General features: G+C 43.1%; 2 protein-coding genes across 2 annotated transcripts in view; one reads left to right on the top strand and one right to left on the bottom strand.

Moving 5' to 3' along the window:
• LOC126471452 (uncharacterized) overlaps nucleotides 1-3,103 on the bottom strand; it is a 413,388-nt gene extending 410,285 nt beyond the window's left edge. Inside the window, exon 1 of the mRNA XM_050099641.1 lies at nucleotides 2,971-3,103. The gene's annotated coding sequence lies outside the window, so the exon portion shown is untranslated. The remainder of the gene's footprint in view (nucleotides 1-2,970) is intronic.
• A 46-nt stretch (nucleotides 3,104-3,149) lies between these two features.
• The window catches only part of LOC126471453 (uncharacterized), a 306,777-nt gene continuing 291,896 nt past the window's right edge, over nucleotides 3,150-18,030 (top strand). Inside the window, exons 1-2 of the mRNA XM_050099642.1 lie at nucleotides 3,150-3,208; nucleotides 3,405-3,475. The gene's annotated coding sequence lies outside the window, so the exon portion shown is untranslated. The remainder of the gene's footprint in view (nucleotides 3,209-3,404; nucleotides 3,476-18,030) is intronic.

Below are 18,030 nucleotides of genomic sequence, written 5' to 3'. Positions count from 1 at the left end.
TAACTCCAGGTGTAGTTCCAGTGTGTCAGTACGTAGACAGGCTGGTTGTAGGTCCTCAGCAGACCGCCCCCTAATCAAGACACGGTTATCACTGGCACCGAGGCAGAACCAGCTTTCATCAGAAACCACAACACACCTCCAGTGACCTCTCGCTTGACCCCGCTGAAGTCGCAGATGGAGTTGGTTTAGGGGCAGAGGAGTGCATGCTACAGGGCGTCTATCTCGGAGCTGTCCTTGAAATAACCGATTTATAACATTTCTTAGTGTCACTGTGGTGCCAACCGCTGCTGCAGGTGTAGTACGACGCGCCAGAGCCACAAGCCGAACACGATGGTCTTCCCTCTCGGAAGTGCCACTTGGCCGTCCGGAGTCCGGTTCTCTTGCGACCGTACATTCTCCTGAACACCGCTGTCAGCAATCATGTACAGTGGCTACATTCCTGCCAAGTCTTTCTGCAATATCGCAGAAGGAACATCTAGCTTCTCTTATCCCTACTACACAACCGTGTTCAAAGTCAGTGAGGTGGTGATAGTGGCGTATGTGTCGCCTGAAAGGCATTCTTGACTTAACATCAACTCACCACGTCCAATCTCGAAGGTAACTAACGGTCACGACTGTTGCAGCGTGTATTTAAAGCGAACCTAGCTACTAGCGCCACTCTTATGCGACTGCCACGAAATCTGAATAGACATCAAATTTCAGATGTAGAAACACGCCCACCAACTTCCGTTTATGTCGCAAACTCCTCCTTGGTGCAGCGATTTTTTTCCACCGGTGTACATATTCCGCAAACCAGTGTACAGCGATGACGGAGGTATTCGTATTTTATATCCTATACCATCTGTATATTGAGCGATGGAGAAAAGACTCGTCTACATGCCCCTGTACGTGTCCCAGGGTCTCTTATCTTATTGTCGTGATTCGAAAGCTACAGACACGATGATGGAAACATGATGATGGAAACATAAGGGTGGTACTCTTCTTTGATTACAGGCTCTATAAACGTACCCGACAGATTTTCGTGAGAACTACGATGTGTTTCTTCCGAGCGGTCCCATTTAGCACACCCGAGCATTACCTTTGAATTTCGTAGTGGGCTACACCCACCTATTATGATCCGGCAGCGAATCCCAGAGCCGGCCGCTGTGGCCGAGCGGTTCTAGGCGCTTCAGTCTGGAACTGCGCGACCGCTACGGTCGCAGGTTCGAATCCTGCCTCGGGCATGGATGTATGTGATGTCCTTAGGTTAGTTAGGTTTAAGTAGTTCTAAGTTCTAGGGGACTGATGACCTAAGATGTTAAGTACCATAGTGCTCACAGCCATTTTCGAGTCCCTGAATTCGTTCTATTTCTGTTGACGTGCATACTTTATAAAGACAGGTATATGTATTTACTAAAGATGTAGATGGGAAACACGGTGGTCGTGACATGCTGCTTGTTGCAATTAACACTTCAATGCAGGAATCGGGCAGGCCGCTGTGACCGAGCGGGTCTAGGCGCTTCAATACGGAACCGCCCTGCTGCTGCGGTCGCAGGTTCGAATCCTGCCTCGGGCATGGGTGTGTGTGATGTCCTTAGGTTAGTTAGGTTTAAGTAGTTCTAAGTTCTATGGGACTGATGACCTCTGATGTTAAGTCCCATAATGCTTAGAGCCATTTGAACCATCTGAAGGAATAGGCCGTAGCACTGTCATCCCGACATTCGTCGCAGCTGATGTAGCTACATCCCCAAAGTAATGGCCCAACGTGTAACCGACAAGTAACGTCATATGAACACATGTCCTGACCTTAACAGTTTCCGAGTAAACTAACGTAAACGTTGGGGAACAGAGCAAATGCAAGTTATAGTAAACGAAACATTGTGATCTAATTTTCTGTTTAACAGCGTGCATTTCCTCACAAAAGATTTGCAAAAACCCCACCGTCAACTGCAGTGATTTTTCCAGCTTTCGTAGATAGCTGCTGTGTTGTTTATCTGACAGTGAGCTCATTCGCACGGCCCTTCAATTGAGCACGCGCATGTAAAACTCGAACACCACCATGCGCAAGTATAGTGTGCCCTGAAATGGTCAGTAAAGACATCACTGCGTAAACCTGATGTCGCTTTCGTTGTACTCACAAGTGAGTACTGGTGAAGAGGAACATGCGACAGACGTACGTGATTTTCAAACAGCTGTATGTCGGACGTTTTTTCTTCAGAATCACGATTACTGTCACCCCTCAAAGCACGTACCTTTCCTTCTGACTTACCCTATGTAAATAAAGGAGTGTCAACAGTTACTTCCGTTCTTCTGTTCCCCCTCCTCGCCGCAACCATCATCACAGCCACCCGCCTACGAAAGATGCAAATGCATGTACGCAACGTAAACGTGCACGCATCCTCAAACAGCGCGAGTTTGACTTCCCGCCAGCAAGATGGTGTAGACAATGCGCAAACTCACGTGTCCGCACACACACACACACACACACACACACACACACACACTCACACACACCCAGACAGAGAGAGAGAGAGAGAGAGAGGGGTGGCGTGACGCGGGGAGTGGGGGGGGGGGGGAGGGAATGTGCAGTGACGTAGTCAGTTAGACGAAGAAACTATTACATCAAGATAAATTCTCTTTTAGTCCTCGTCAATGATTCGTTCCTACGTGGGAACAGAAGCGCGTCCCAGCCAGCTATTACAACGTTAATGACAGCAGCGCTACGGGCGGTGTTCTCTGCAAGCAACTGCGAGGGTACAATCAATAAGGACTCCAACATGGCGCCACCGCGTGCGTTCGCACAGACTATTTCTTCCTTCGTTTGAAGTACGATAGAATGTTCGCCTCGAACTGAACGCGCTAGAGGCAGCAACCGAAGTCGCTACCCCGTCTGCCACAAATGTTCTGAGTGCGCAGCCAGTGCGTATCGAGCTAATTTCTACTCGCGCGCCCCAGCGCTGTGCAGACTGACAGAGAGAAGAGGCACCTTACCGCGATGCGAGGGTGAGCAGCTCCTTCGCACAGACACGGCCGGAGACTGAGGGACGCTGTGGGCCACCCGGTCTGCGCGCGAGTTCGCTGTTGACAACACGTGCCGCAGCGTCGACTACGGAGCGCCGCTGCGCGGAAGAATCGACACTGCAGTCTGATCGATTAGCCTGTCATCACAAATATCCCGTGGCAAGTGTCGGCCATGGCGGACCCCACTCCTAACCGCAAAACAAAACAGGTACTACTTTTCATTAAGTGTATACTATCTATTTGAGGCATGTTTTACGTAAGCTCAGAATAATGTCTATGACACATGTGTTCCACAAGGGATACGTATTTTCTTATGTTTCACTCATGTCTTTATTCTTTATTTTTTTCAGCTATGCACGCGTTGAATTGCTTCCTGTATTTAATTTGTTCAATACTGATTACAGTAACAATAATCTTTCTGAGACGCGGTCGCTGTCAGCGTGGTGTGGAATCCGGCTGACACGTCCCGCAGAAAGTGAGTAGTCTGTTGTGTCAATTATTCTGCATGTTCTGCGATTTTAAGATTTCATTCTGTTACAGATCAACAATAGTAATTTTGTACTATACATTGTAATATGCGAGATCACGAACGTTCTACAATTATGTATTATTTTAAATTTTTTTCTTCTGTAACGTGCCTATACTCACGACCGTATTCAGGCGCAACGTAGGGACACCCACCACGAACATTTAACGTAAAAAAGATATCTTTTAATACTGCGCTGTGGAGAGGTAGACGTAATTTCTTTTTATGGACTTTTTCGGCTGAGGGCTTTTTTATGAGTGGACAGCTGATAATTCAGTTAACATTCACCTCTTAAGCTTTGCTCAGTCTCGATTCAAATTCAGACTGACTCCCAGTCAAAAGCGTGTCATTTCAGTTGGCAAAACAGCAAAAACTTTTAAAAGAATGTTTGAATTTTTGCAATTTGAGATTTTGCGAAAAGCCTATTTCTTGTTTATGCCATTTCATCCAATACAGGAACCATGAAACGTCTGAAGTGTTTTCATAATTTCGAGATCGCTTTAAGAGTGTACCTGTCACTTATTATTACAAGCAGCTATGAAAAAGGGTTGTTTTAAAATTGAAAAAATTGAACCTCGATTTTAGAAGACATGTTCCACATATTATTTTGGTTCGATACTGAATGTGTTTTAAGACAGCTAAGTTATGGAGATAATGTAGGTAGCTTCATTAGTGCGAAGCATAGGGGCAATGCAATTAACCAATAAGTTTATTTAAAACATTGATTTTATGGCTGATTATTTTGGAATGTGTAGTATGAGCTTTAAATGTAGGCATAATATGCTTGGTTGATACATTCCTTTTGTTATCTTGCATTTGCTGAGAAACATATCTGCTTAAAGTTGAGGTATCTTGTTTTTAGAATTGAAATACTGATTTTTGTATTCTCAACTCAGCTTCTTGTTCTTTTTAAAGGAATATAATTTTCCTCCACGATGTTAATAAATCGTACTGATTACCCTAACGATTTTAGCTCATTTGGGTTTATTAATCTTATCAGTTCATTAAATTATGAACTGTATAATAAAACTGACCTTGCAGTGGGATGTTCTGTGTTCTCTTCTGACTACTGTATCAGCAAAGCTTGCACATTTCTCATACTTAAAGGGTGTAATTATATTTTTCACTATTCAGTCGCCTGGATTAGTTTGCTTCATACGAACAGCAGCAATGGAAATTAAGGTATTAAACTACGTCATGGCTGGTGAAGAATTACATAGTTAACTAACTGCTGGACAGCGTGGTTAATGTTTCTACACTGTCTTCTACATTGTCACAATATGTTCACGGCTAGTTTTAGAAAATATTGTCACTGTCTGACAGAACTGGGCTTATGAAAGAGGTAGTTACTGCAATCAATAATCAGCTATACGTAATTCTCATTAAGCGAGTCTCTGATACACTACGCAGTAATACGTTAAAAACGGGTCACCACTGCCATGAACATGCGAATTCTTTGTGTACGGATACTTGTTTGTGCCAAACTAAATTGATTCTTCTGTTGTATTCAACAGTTACGATGGGCGCTGACTCTGGTACAAGCTTTGGCCGAAGTACAGACTTTTCAAAAATGTTTGCGAGAAAAAAAGACTGCTCTTATCTTAGCGTGTTAGTTCGACATTAAAGGGTTATTTGTCATTGTGCCTCGAGTTTATAGTACAGTATATACAAAGCGACATCGACTTCTAGTTCAGAATATAGTACATTACAGAAAGCAACGAATGTAGCTGTTAGAGATACTAATTTGCGCAGATCGTGCACCTGTAATAAAACATCCGCTTCTGTGTATTTTTCTTCTAACAAAATATCTAATGGACTTCTGTGCCATTCTATACATGTGTAGTGTTTCTACAAGTAATAATTATTCGTTTTGGGATTTCATTTTACGACTTCAACAACTCTCCCTCTTCACACACATAGTAAAGGAGAGGGGAGGGGAGTACAACAAGAAATATGAGTGTAATATAAAGAAATAAGGCAAAGATCTGGATAGATCACAAGACCACACGGACAATTACTGATTTCTTCGTTGGTTATCATCTATTACATACCTTTCTACAAGTTGTGAACATTTTCAAAACAATACGTCAAACAGTTCCATATATTTTTATTGCCAAAGGCTTTCCATATTGTAACATTATTAAGGTTTCAGTGTTTCTAAGAGCATATGGAGTACCTCCACTGATTCATACTGAATGACTCCAGTTGCCTCCGGCTAAAAGTCTTGTGTATGGCTGCAGCCACTATTGGCATTCGGAATAGAAATCGTTCTCTAATGTTAAACAAACGTCGTTGTGGCAGACAGCAGTTCAGTGCACCGTCTTGGCCTAACTTTAGGGGAGCGAATAGAGTCTTCCTCAAGAAGTGAGATAACAGACAACAACGACATAGAGGCGCAGAAGACGACGAGGACCATTCCATTAAAGGTAAAAAAGGGTGTCCACACGACATGCACTCATCTAAAATATTTCCCTTAAAAAGTTACTCATCCTCGTGTAATACCGCCTCTAGTACTCATAATCGTCTTAATTTGGCGAGAAAGAGAGTCCATAAGTTTATTCAGGTATGCCATGTCCAGCTGAAGCAACACATTGAGGAGTGAGTGTTATAAAGCTCCCATATTGCTGGGATGTTGATTGCTACGTTTGTTTCACCGGCTGTTCCAAATTTCCTGTGGCCGACAGCAACCTTGACAACGAGTATGCCTGCCATCACGATCCCACGCAGTCCACTTTTGGGCTATTGTCACACCCGAATGGCCTACAAGTCGCACTATTCGACCAGCTGGCCAAATGGGGACCCACAATGAGTCCACTTTTACACTCTTGCGAGGTGCTGATAACGCTGTCTCATACGTGTACGCAAAATCTCAGCACTAATGCAATCTGCTGGCTGTTCTACCTGTCACTGAGAACTGCAATTCTAGTCGTTTACATACCCGCCGATAGTGTGTACGTGTAAGCAGTTACATTGTCGACCGGCCATATCTTGTGTGTTCTTCACTTCTTTTGTCAGTCAGCGTACCAACAGTTCGTGTTTTCCTGTCCTGACACCACTTGTGAGAAAAATCTAAAGGGAGATGCAAGAGATACAGACAATTGTCATGTGAAAAATATTCAGTATAAAGAGTGAAGACACAGAATTCTTAGTATGTAAATTGAACAGGAAGGGGGGAGAAAGGAAAGGAAAGGGAAGGAACTAACGATATCAGCTGCATCGTGACTTTGTGCGGAATCAGCGGCGACGAGTGAAAATGTGTGGTGGACTGGGACTCAAACCCGGGAATCCTGCTTACAAGGTAGTTGCGTTAACCACCGTGCCACTTGGACACAGTGTTGATCAAAATTGCGCCGACTATCTCGGCACGCTCCCCGCTCGACTCAAAATCGCAGCTAGCGCCCTCTACTCCAGGCCCCGTGCGTGTCCTCCATGCTTGCTAATTGTTGATCCCTGCTGGGGAGTGAACGTAAATGTACATGCGCACTGAAGGTTCTGGATTCATTGCCCTTGGAGACGAATCAATTATATGAACGCATGGTGTACTATGCATTCATATAATTGATTCGGTTCCTTCCCTTTCCTTTCTTCCTGCCTCCTCCACCATCAATTTATATATTATATATCACAGCTGCGGATGTCGCGTGTCCGAAAGAACAGACACCACGTATTCATATAATAGAATTCTTAGTCAAGTTTCGGGACATAAGAAACAAAATCGTAGAACCCGTATATTTCTATAAACTTGAGACCTGGGAAAAAGTCCTCTGAACTAACGTTTTTATCGCCCCCTCTATTCGACATACTTTGAAAATCATCCTTTGCGTACAGATTTGTTGCTAATACTGACAACATCACTGCTCGATAAGGAACGTGATATGATTCAGGTTCCCGATATTGTCTGCAGATAAAGGAGCGTCACACGTTAATAGTTCAATACCTGTAAGTAACCACACATGGAGGTCTGTCGGTCAAGTGTCTGGCGGACTGTCTAACTAGATATGTGGGGAATGTCGACACAATTAGTAATGCTGACAAGTTTTAATGTTAATTAATTTTGTGCACAACGAACGAGAGATGTTTGCAGTGTTCGTTAACTCAAGGCGTCTTACCATTCCGTTGTCAGGGCAGGAAGGCTCTCTCACTGGCTTACATTCATGCTCACAGATTGTGACAGACTATTTTACACCGCGTAGCAACACTTAAGTTTATATGTAGTATGTTCACTTGTGAAAAAAATAAACACTCGTACATATAGAACCAAAACTGAGAACTGATCTTTAACCTCTCCCCCCCTCCCCCCGCCCTCTCCACACACACACACACACACACACACACACACACACACACACACACATTCTGTAAGTTTCCCCTACTGGAATGGTTAAAACTAAAAAAAATACTTGACAAAGCATTGTTCCACCAGCCTTCACTAGCAATTGGACAAATATGGGATCCAGTTTGAATAAACCTAGCTCATTTTCTACGTATGAGGGGCGGATCACACATTCTCACACTATGCCCTGCTATATTTGTGTAATACTAGCTAATTTTTCAGAGACAGCTTCCAAGATTTAATGATAGCTTTCAATAAACATTTGCAAATGATTTATTGAATGGAAGGTCATTCAGAATTGAATAACATGTCCTGTTTGTTCAGCAAGCAACAGAAATAAAATAAATAGTTTCCACTGCAAATTTACAAATGTAAACGAAAGTCGAGATATTAATTACTTAGTAATTAGTTACTGAATCGGGCTGTAGTAAAGTTCGTATTTCGGAACACGTGGAGAATTTCTGTCATGAATTGAGAAGACAGATGTGTAAATGCGAAGTATCTATGCACCGGCACTTAACAAAAGTAAACGCAAAAAATGCTGTTAAATAAGTATAAGTCCTGGAGAATCACATGCAATGTCAGTTCAAGTTCCAGAGTATCCAGAATATTCGAAGACAAACGATAGCAAAACTTCCTTGTTGTAGACCAAAGTTGCAATCCAGGCTCACGTGAAATTTTCTGCTAACAGTAGTATTTGTTCCAATTAAAACTGTGCAGCCTTATATAGCTCTGAGCACTCTGTATCACGGCTTTTCGGTCGATAACTGTTGTTATTAGTGGTGAAAAGCAGGTGCACAGAAGTCATATAATGGTCTTCGACCCCTTGCGCGACTTCATGTCGCGTTTTTTTTTTTTTTTTTTGTATATTGGCTTTCGGGACGTGCCCGTACAGTCATCTCAATAGTAGAATGTCAGTTATGTCGATACGAACGTGAGGACAACACAACATCCAGTCCCTGAGTGAAAAAAATCTCCGACCCGGCCGCAAATAAAACCCGGACCCTTTCGGTTAGCAAATGTCGCAAGTTGAAGTCATGCAGCGCATCACTCTCTGACCTTTGAAATGCCCTAATAAAACGAGCGAGAAAAGTCTAAATCTCGCAACAGCGAGAAAAGACATAAAACCGCAAAAACATCAAATAAAATTATTACGATATACATGGCATCCTTAACCTGTGCATGTCTTTCTGCTGCATTAGTTCAGGCTGTTACATTTATTCTAAGTTCAAATGGTGCAAATGGCTTTGAGCACTATGGGACTTAACTTCTGAGGTCATCAGTCCCCTAGAACTCAGAACTACTTAAACTTTACTAACCTAAGGACATCACACACATCCATGCCCGAGGCAGGATTCGAACCTGCGATCGTAGCGGTCGCGTGGTTCGAGACTGTAGCGCCTAAAACCGCTCGGCCACCTCGGCCGGCTTAATTTATTCTAAGTGGCACCTTACTTGTATACTGGCGGTTTTATTATTGGCCAATTAATTAACATTACTTTCATTAATAATGTTAACTTAGCGCTACCATTTGGAAACGTGAGAATGAATGTTACGCATAGGTCGTTACAGATTTGCTTCTGTAATGCGTGTTGATCACTACACAGGGTTTCTCATTTATCTTAATCACCCCAAACAACTTTAAATCCTGAAAATAAAAAAAAATATCAAGCAAATGTTACTTAGCTACCAGAAGGACAACAACCAGCGTTATTGCCATTCTCGTAACTTTGTTCGTTACGAATAGAGGTACGACGTTTTTAAATAGCATCCTACATTTTTTCTTCCACAGTCCCTTTTCTCTCTTCAAGACCTTTCAGAAAGGTATCACAGTGTACCATTAACATAACATGACGTTATTAAAATCGTAACATAAAATTGACTTTGAACCTCCTGCACCAGCACCAGCAGGTATCTGGGTAATGTATCTCGTCCACTTGCTAGAGTTGATGGAAACAGAAGGAAAACATTATTGCCATTACTACTCAACTACCATAAAGTCTCCATAGGTAAGTAGCATTTCTACCTTCTCTTCGTTGGTGTACAGCGTGCTCACACAACACTTCAACTGAAAATGGGTGACTGAGGGACCAATATGAATTTTGCTTGTGTTTACATTTTTTTACAGTCAACGACAGTAGGTCGTCGACGCGTTATGTTATCCCGGGTACCAGCACTTTGTTGTGGTACAGGACTGTCAAAGTTAGTTTTGTGTTACGTTTTTAATAACGTCGTGTTACGTGAATGGTACACTGTGATGTGTTTCTAAACAGGTCTTGAAGAGAGGAGGTGGATTGCCGTATAAAAATATAACCTACTGTTTTAAAAAGGATGTACTACTGTTCATATCTTCGTAAAGAATGAAGTTACATGAAAGGGAATCGTTCTGGTTAAAGACACCCTGATAGCTAAACTGAAAGTTATTTGGGGTGCTCGAGATAAACGGGACATCCTGTATAAAGATTCTGGTCTAACTGTATGCGTCTTCGCACAGCGAAGCTTTAGTTGTTTTTCCGCAATTTCATAAATCATATGATATATTCCAATTTTCACAGTTTTGTTCGTACGTTCCAATTCAAAACTGCAACGAATTTGGGGGTTGGGTGGGGTTGTTTGGGGGAAGACACCAAACAGCGAGGTCATCGGCCTCGTCGGATTACGGAAGGAAGTCGGCCGTGCCCTTTCAAAGGAACCATCCCGGCATTTGCCTGGAACGATTTAGGGAAATCACGGAAATTCTAAATCAGGATGGCCGGACGCGGGATTGAACCGCCGTCCTACCGAATGCGAGTCCAGTGTGCTAACCACTGCGCCACCTCGCTCGGTTTTAACGAATTTGTATCGTCAGTTCAAAATCGCTCTGAGAACTATGGTCATCAGTCCCCTAGAACTTAGAACTACTTAAACCTAACTAACCTAAGGACATCACACACATCCATGCCCGAGGCAGAATTCGAACCTCCGACCGTAGCGGTCACGCGGTTCCAGACTGTAGCGTCTAGAACCGCACGGCCACACCGGCCGGCTGTATCGTCAGTAAAAAGAGTTTGACGTAGTTAGGTATTTCGAAGATATCGGGGATATGTAAGTAACATTTTAGGCTGTATGCCACAGTCGGCACACGGAAGTTAGGGAGAGGTCGCAGCGAGCTGGGCAGCGCTCCATCTGGAGCCCCGTATTCACAAATCCCCACAGGCTTCAGCTCGCTATCTGGTCCTGTCCACAGATTAAAGGGCGCTAACCCGTCAAAGCACTCGTCAACCAATGTCTGACAGGCTGTCGAATGCCAGTAAACCCGCAACACACACACACACACACACACACACACACACACACACACACACACACACATCAACAAAAAACTATCATTACTTATTGTCTCCTGAAACTGTTGATACCTCGTCCTTCAGAATTCTAGCACCACATCATGCGCTGCTGCGACAGTAGCATAGCAAGGGTCGACAGCAGCGGCGGATTAATTTCTACTCGGTCCTGCACGAGGAAGAAAAATTGGCATTTAACGTCCCATTAACGATGAGGTTTTTAGAGACAGAACAGTAGCTCTTTTCAGTGAGTTAGCGCACTCACAGGAATCTATTGCTCGGTGGGCAGATGGACAACAGAACATAGGTCATCCCGAATCCAAGTTTAGTGCCATTTTGCCTTGACTACTGAGCCATGTCGCTAGGTGGCCCTCTCCAGTGGATGTCAGAGGTTGTAATGAGGAAAGTGATACGTCTACCGAAGGTGGTGCAGGAAAAATTCCCAGGCATAGAATGAATGAGAAGTTTATTGTAACAAACGTAAACAATCTTTTCAGACTGGAGTTGCTGTGGAACACAGCAATTGGAAATATGTTACTTTTTGGATATTGAAAGAATGATAGTACTATCTGAGGGCTGAAAGCCTGAAAATGTCACGGTAAACTGAAATCTTCAGAATCCAGTGTCCAGAAGGGATGTGCGAAACTTAATGTCCTGAGAGGACGAGCAGAAGTTACGGTCACGAAGGAATACACGAAAGTGTAAGTCCAGCATATTGCCGACGAAAAACAAAGACAAATATTACAAAGTCCAATTGTTGGTCACGGCCACGGATGCTACGTCTTTGAGCCTGGCAGCTCCCAGAGGCGATGGTCAACGTGAAAGGTGTTGTCGTCGTGGCGGCGTTTCCAAATTTGATTACGGCAATTCTTTCGCAATCGACACCTGGCTCAGGAAATTCACTCGGTGTGAACTGGTCGAGCATAGCCCACGCGCCGGCCCAGATACTTTACGGGCATCAGGATACTGCACATACTACTTTCAGTCACGTGGTCTATGAAAGAGAATAGGTGACCTGTGGCGGTGGCTGGGTTGCCGCCTGGTGGCCGGCCAGAGTGCAGCCCCCCCTTGTTTGCAATCTGAAGAGCTGTCCCCTGTTAGGTCAGTGCCTGCATAACCCATCTGTGTTGATGGATTCTGGACAAGTAGGTGCAAGGCCTTGACACAGCAGACAGCGTGAATGCTGCATGTAGTATCGATGTCTGCGAAGAGAATGGAAGTGTATAATAGGCGAACCAGAACTCTACTGACAAAATTCTGGAGGTTGCTTACCGGTATTTTCTAAGTATTTTGGTATCAGGGACACCAGTCTCCGATGGCTCGTTACAGAGCAATTTTAAATCCTTTGAACATCTTTAACTTTGTATCAGTAGCGGAACGAAAATATCTGCATAATAGTGCAAGTCAAAGGTAAGCTCTGTGTATTTTGTTAGGAAGCAAACTTGTTCGTTTCACTCACGGTATTTGCTGTTGACAGTAGCAATCCCCGCTTCATTCTTCGCCCTCGAGTTTACAGGGTGACAATTATTGAACTATATATTAAAAGAACGTAAATTAGTTACACTTTACTCGACATGCAAAAGTCATTACAGATATTCGGATTTGGGTTATGACATGTTCGATATGTCTGCCATCATTGGCAATGATGTGGCGCAGACGAATAGCGAAATTCAGCATGACCCGCTGAAGTGTCTGAACATCGATGCTGCCGATGACCTCCTGAATTGGTGTTTTTAGCTCAGCAGTGGTTTGGGGGTTATTGCTGTACACCTCATCTTTAATATAGCCCCCCCAAAAAAGGAGTCACATGCGTTCGGATCCGGAGAATCTGCTGAGGCCCATACCAGTGGCTTCTGGGTACCACAGAGCCAGAATGCGGTCCCCAAAGTGCTCCTCCAGGACATCAAACACCCTCCTGCTTCGATTGGGTCGAGGTCCGTCTTGCATAAGCCACATCTTGTCGAAATCAGAGTCACTTTGGTTAATGGGAATGAAATCATCTTCCAAAACCTTCATGTACCATTCGGCAGTCACCGTCCCATCAAGGAATATCGCACCGACTATTCCGTGACTAGACATTGCACACCACACAGTCATCCATTGAGGATGAAGAGACTTCCCGATCGCGAAATGCAGATTCTCAGTCCCCCAAACGCTTCAGTTTTGCTTATTGACGAACCCATCCAAATGAAAGTGGGCTTCGTCGCTAAACCAAACCATACTGCGCGTGCCAATTCCCATCGTGCCCCGCCGTCAGCCGTGCAGTTTGAACGTCCTAACGCAAACCGTTCAGAGTTATGACGATGTTATTTCATATAGTTCAATAATTGTCACTGTGCACATACAGTACTACTCGGTTCTGTCTCGGGTTTGTTTTTGCAGCAGAGTTAGTTCTGAGGTGACAGTGATACACAGCAGTATGGATAGGTTTACTGAGAACAAACCGGCCGATATGTGCCTCATATATGAGTCCAGTAAATGCAGCGGAGGAGCGGCACGACGACACTATGCTCAGCTGTTCCTGTAGCGATGGCAACAACATCACAGCACTGAGGACTGCTGGTCTGCTCTGTGTTTTGTATTGTACGTTTTAGTGATCGTACTTTATGGCTTCTTTTGCTTTCTTTTTGACTTATTTTTTCCCCAGAAAGAAAGGTAATTGTGCTAAGAAGCTAAATTATTACTCCATAATGAGGCACTGGATACCACGGGTGCCTTAGACAAAAATACTCTGAAAATATCCTGGAAAAATCTCCGAAAGTTTGTCGGTGAACTTCTGGTTCACTCTGTGTATGCCAAACTGAATATTATCATACTTCACTTTACTTTACATGTGGCAAGGGCCTTATCGACCATACGCCTGCTCTATGAGCCTCTTCCGCTTCTGCCTGTCCAATGCGATGTTTGTCCAGATGCTGTTGATGTTCATTCAAGTTGTGTCCTCCCGAATGTTATCCCGCCATCTGATTCTGGGTCTCCCTCTCGTTCCATCTATTGTTCTGCTGAATGCCATTCTAGGTAGTCTATTCTTTGTCATTCTTGCTATATGGCCTGCCCAATTCAACCTTCTCCTCTTGAGCACTTCGACGATGTTACGGTGTTTGCACAGCTCTCTTAATTCTTCATTTCTTCTTATTCTCCATTCCATGTTATTTTTGTCGTATACAGGTCCAAAAATTTTCCTTAGTATTTTTCTTTCGAATATTAACAGTTTTTCTTCATCTTTCATTCTAAATATTAATGTTTCACATCTATATAACATCAGAGGTATAATGGTCGATTGATATAAGCGGATTCTGAAGTTACTGCTAAGTGATCTTTTTCTTAGAATTTTGATGAAACTAAAAAGTGTCTTGTTTGCTGTTGATAAACGGGCATCTATTTCTATATCTGTTCTGTTGTTATTACTAAAAAGACTTCCTAGGTACTTGAAGTGGTCAACAGTCTTGAAATTGAATCCATCCACAGTCAGAGGTGCACCTTTTCTGGTTTTCTTACTTATGGGCGGGTATTCTGCCTTTTCTTCATTAACATGTAATCCTGTTTTCTCAGCAATTTTGTAGTAATTTTGCATCATTCTGATTAATTCTCTTTTGGAACTACTTATTAGTGCTACATCATCTGCATAGGCAAGTCTTGTAATGTTCACATCCTGTAGCTGGATCCCTTGTGGACTGGTTTAAAAAAATTCTCTATCGATCTTCACTAGGACAGGGTTAAATAAAATAGGTGAAATGGCATCCTCTTGTCTCAGTCCAGTGTACACCTTAAAATCTTCAGTTTCTCCTACCGGTGTCTTTATGCGACATAAAGTTTCATCTATACACATTTTAACTAATCTGATTAATTTTGATTGTTTTTTAAATTCCTTCATTATATTTAGGAGTGTCTGTCGGTGTATGCTATCATAGGCCTTTTTAAAATCTACGAATAATATGTGGACATCTAAATTGAATTCCCACGCCTTCTCAGTTACTTGTCTTAGGGTGAATAAGTGATCTAATGTGGATTTGTTCCTACGAAAACCGCATTGGTAGTCCCCAATCAGTTCTTCTGTTATTAGTATCAGCCTGTTTAATAGGCAGCTCGATAAGATTTTGTAGGTGACATCGAGTAAGGCAGTTCCTCTGTAGTTACCACAAACTAGTGGATCATTCTTCTTAAATATAGGGTACACAGTTTCAGTTTTCCAATCTGCAGGAATGGTTTCTGTCTCCCAAATTGTTTCTATTAACGCCTGTATTTCTAATTCCAGTTGCGGGCCTCCGTTCTTTAATAACTCCAGTTGAGAAGTTGTGAAAAGTATGTCTTCCATCTGTTTTGTATGTCGCTTTTGTTGGTCAATATTTTCCCATACTGATCATTTATAAACTGTTCCCTTTTATTGAATTTACCAAAGGATTTTTTTAATATTTCGATACATCTGCTTTGTCCTGTGATTCTGGAAATCATCCTCTGCTTCTCTGATCATATTGTTATAGTATTCCCTTTCTTCTTGTCGTAGGGTTCTTTGCGTTTCTTGGCGGGGTTTACAGTATCTTTCCTTCAATGTCATATTGTTTCTTTCTTTAATCCATGCACTCCTCGCATTTCTTCTTTCCAGAACTTTTTCTTGACCCTTTGTGTTAAATCAAATTTTATTTGGTCGTTTTCTTTCACCTATGATTTTGGAAGCTGCTTCTTGAATACAGCCCTTCAGGTGTCTCCATCTGCTTTCGACATCCTGTGGTTCTGCATTGGTCAGTCTCGGTTTTGTTAGATTGCTTTTAATTTCCTTTGTAAAATTTTCTTTTATATCTATTTTCGCCAGCTTTCCTATGTTATATCTTGTAATATCTTCTCTATTTCTGTTTACTTTCCTTTTGAGTTTCACTTTCATTTTTGATATTATTAACTTGTGGTTTGTGTCACAATCCGCTCCCCTAAAGGTTCTGACATCTTTAATACTGTTTTGGAATCGTTTCTGGATAGGTACATGATCTATTTGATTGACTACCTAATAAGTGTGCCTACCTAATAAGTTGTACGTTTGTTCGAGTTGGCTGTAGAATTCTTCTTTCGTGTTGTCGTCCTTATCTTCTGTCGGTGCGTGTGCATTTAGAAATGTAATGTCTAATCACTGCGTTTGAATAGTTATGTACGATATACGGTTATTATTATCATATTGTCATACACTGACGGTAAAAAATCGCAGTTCCAAAAAATAATTAATGTGGAGTAATGAACTTTTGGGAACACATTTGTCTAGATAACTTATTTAAATGATTAACGTTGCAAGTTCACAAGTTACTAAAAGTGCGAGATAAGTCATTGCAAATGTGCTGGTACATTAATAACCAGTGTAACCACCATAATGAATGCATGTCAGCCGCAGTGGCCGAGCAGTTCTAGGCGCTATAGTCTGGAACCGAGCGACCGCTACGGTCGCAGGTTCGAATCCTGCCTCGGGCATGGATGTGTGTGATGTCCTTAGGTTAGTTACGTTTAATTAGTTCTAAGTTCTAGGCGACTGATGACCTCAGAAGTTAAGTCCCATAGTGCTCAGAGCCATTTGAACCATTTGAATGCAAGCATGCAAACGCGCATGCATTCTGTTCTTCTGGTGCCGGTCGTCAGTTTGTGGGATGGATTTCCATGCCTGTAGCACTTGGTCAGTCGATACAGGAACGGTTAATGCTGTTTGTGGATGGTGCCAGAGTCATCGTCCGATGATGTCCCATATGTGCTCGATCGGAGACACATGTGATGATGGAGCAGGCCAAGGCAACATGTCGGCACTGCAGGTGTAGGTCCAGTGTGTCTAACATGCAGACAGGTTGGTTGCAGACCCTCAGTTAGCCTCATTCTAACTAACACGCGGCCAGCAGTGGTACCAACGCAGAACCAGATTCTCTTAGAAAACACAACAGACCTCCACCCTCCCCTCCAATGAGCTCTTGTTTGACATCACTGAGGTCGCAAAAGGTGGTGGTTTGGAGTAGGTGGAATGCTCGCTACAGGGCGTCGGGCTCCAATTTGGAGGAGTTCGTTGTGTCACTGTGGTGCCAACTGCTGCTCAAATTGCTGCTGCAATTTCAATGCGATGCCCCAGAGCCATACGCCGAACGCGATGGTCTTCCCTCTCTGCAGTGTCACGTAACCATCCGGAGCCCTGTCTTCTTGCGGCTGTACATTATCGTGACCGTCGCTGCCAGCAGTCATGTACAGTAGCTATATTCCTGCCAAGTCTTTTTGCGGTATCACGGAAGGAACGACTAGCCTCTCGTAGCCCTATAACACGACCTCGTTCAAACTCAGTGCGGTCCTGAAAATGGCGCCTTTGTCGCTTTAAAGGCATTCTTGATTAACTTCAATTCACCATGTCCAGTCTCAAGGGTAACTGACGCAGTGTCGCAAATGATTGTATTCGGAAAAACCGCGCAGAGTATGATGTAATAATGTCAATTGCATTACGCAGGGTGGTCAGAAAAGCCTGTAAAGTTTGTAAGGATATTGCGGGGTAGGTCGTGCAGCCTCGGCTCGGATTTGATCATTACTACTGTCCTAACTCCAATTTTTGTATCGCTGTCTTGTTCGGTTATAGGAAACCAAACGAAGAACACGTTTGGCAACACCGTCTCTGGCAGGTCGCTGGAATTCGTACTAGCAGCCGCCTGATTGACTAACTTCAACGGTGATTAACTCGGAAACGGCGCAACGTATAGATTTTTCCTTAACAACTTTTTCTCAGCACAACTTCGTTGCAATATCGTCTTGGGTATTAAAAACTCGCTTCAGCTGTATTTAGTTCTTTACTTTTAGGTCATTACCAGTTTCATGGCACTAGCCTCATCATCAGGTGAACTTAT

Source organism: Schistocerca serialis, chromosome 3, assembly GCF_023864345.2.
Source record: "Schistocerca serialis cubense isolate TAMUIC-IGC-003099 chromosome 3, iqSchSeri2.2, whole genome shotgun sequence".
In the NCBI taxonomy this organism is placed as follows: Eukaryota; Metazoa; Arthropoda; class Insecta; order Orthoptera; family Acrididae; genus Schistocerca; species Schistocerca serialis.
Note: the sequence above shows the minus strand (reverse complement) of the source record. Positions and strands in the feature narration are given on the sequence as shown.